Genomic DNA, 2,020 nt, shown 5'->3' on the forward strand with positions numbered 1-2,020 from the left:
CTCCATCCCCACAGCAGCAGGAACACCAAGTGTGCAGAACCATCCCACCGAGGCAGCTCTGAATTCTGACACCAGAGCCAGGATCTGCCAGCCAGGCAGCCCCAAGCTGCCACCAGTTTCCTCAGGATCCACTGGCACCAGCAGTCATAGCTAAAGCCAGGAGGGCAGGCAGGGATCTGGCACCACTTGCAGGGTACCCACCCATCCCTGTCCCCAGGGCGGTGGGGCACAGTTCTACACCCTCCAGTCCTGGTCCAGGCTCTCCCAGCCCAGCCCCGATTGCACATGCACACGCACTGCCCCGGCAGGCACCAAAACTGCTCATTATAAATAATTATCCTCTCCCCTGAAAACGATGTGCCCAGCCCTGGTGAGAACACACTGTGCACCAGCACCACAAAGGGCCACCCCGGGGAGCAGTGCCAGGGCTGCTGCTTGTCTGACACTGTGGCAAGGTGTTCCTGCTGTGGGGGCTTCTCCCACCTTCCTGGCCTTGCACCCTCCTGTTTTTGTCTTTGAATGCTTCCCTGGCAGGGCTGAGGCATCTGCAGCAAAGAGCAATGATGCCCAGGGAATGAAGCAGCACTTGGCTCAACTAAAACACCCCTGACTCTGTCCCAGCCCTGCTGAGACACGGCTTTTAGCTCCTATTTGTACTAATAAATCCAGGCTGCTGTGGCACAGCGGGAGAGCTGGGAGGGAAGGAGCTGGGAATGAGGCTGGGCCATGTGTCTGAATCCAAACCAGCTGGAGAATGAAGCACTTCCTCCAGGCACCACTGGCCAGCACAATTCCAGGTGGGCAGATTAAAGAGGAGTCTGCTCCAGTGGTTCCATCCAGCCCGGAGAAGGGAGACCAGCAAGGTCCTTCCCACCCTGCCAGCTCTGTGTGCCCCCTGACACTGGTTTAAGCTCTTCTCAAAGCAAAGCCTTGCTGGGGGAGATTTAACTGGAATGGCACCACTCAGGGAATGGCCAGTTCCTGTTTTCCTCGGCAAAATGTACAAGCTGAACTCAGGGTTGGATTTGCAGCATAGTATAGGTGCCCACAGCTGCCCCTGAGGTGGTGGGATGAGCTGGGGAACAGCTCAGCTGTGGGCCAGGAAGGGACCACGTCTTAATACCAAACCTGAATCCCTAAACTGGAAGATGTGCATCCCAGTCCGTCTCCCACATCTGTCACTGCTGATCTAGGAGAGTAGCTGAGGTGCTTCAGCCCAGGTCGGGCAGCACATATGGTGACAGGGAACCTGTCAACACCCCGGGAACCCTCCAGCCAAGGCTGCTTGAGGACAGCAGGGACATTCCCAAGGACCAGAGCACTGTGGGGAGGAGATGGTGAGCAGAAACTCTCCAGTCTCTCCCAGTTTTCCTTCTCACACCATCTGAGCTGTAATGCAATGCAAATACAGGCACCATCAAACAGAGACAAGCCCCAAGCACACAGATTCTGGGCCCAAGCAGCCCCTAAAACTTGGCTGAGGGTCACTGCTCTCACAGCACAGGGATGGGGATGGGATGGCAGAGCCAGGGCATGGGGATCCTCGTTGGCTCAGGCTCCTCTTGGCGCTTCCCCGTGGGAAATGCCATTAGAGCTGCCAGCTCCTTGGCAGGGGGCAGCAGGATGGAAACCTTCTGGGAGGTTTTGCTGACGGGAGGGTGTAGGTTGTGCCTGGCAGAGCACAGGAAAGTCTGGGGCAGGAGGGACTTTCCGGGGGGACTTCATGGCTCTCCTCTCTTCCTTCTAGCCTTTCCCCTCTCATGTTGTCCACAGGGCCAGCAGACCTTGGGACAATACTTGTGACACAGGGACGGGCACACAGCTTTCCCCAGGGCTGCGAGGACTGGCTGCTGCCCCGTGCCCACGCTGGGGGCTGCAGGCACAGGCTGCCCACGGGTGCTGGCAGCTGCAGCACCCAAGGCATCGCCGTCCCTCGGTCCACTGGCACCCAGGCACTGAAATGCCAGGGCTGTGCAGCCTGGGAGAGCCTGACCCACGTGGAGCATGTCTCCCAAAACAC

Source organism: Acanthisitta chloris, unplaced genomic scaffold, assembly GCF_000695815.1.
Source record: "Acanthisitta chloris isolate BGI_N310 unplaced genomic scaffold, ASM69581v1 scaffold17679, whole genome shotgun sequence".
Taxonomy (NCBI): Eukaryota; Metazoa; Chordata; class Aves; order Passeriformes; family Acanthisittidae; genus Acanthisitta; species Acanthisitta chloris.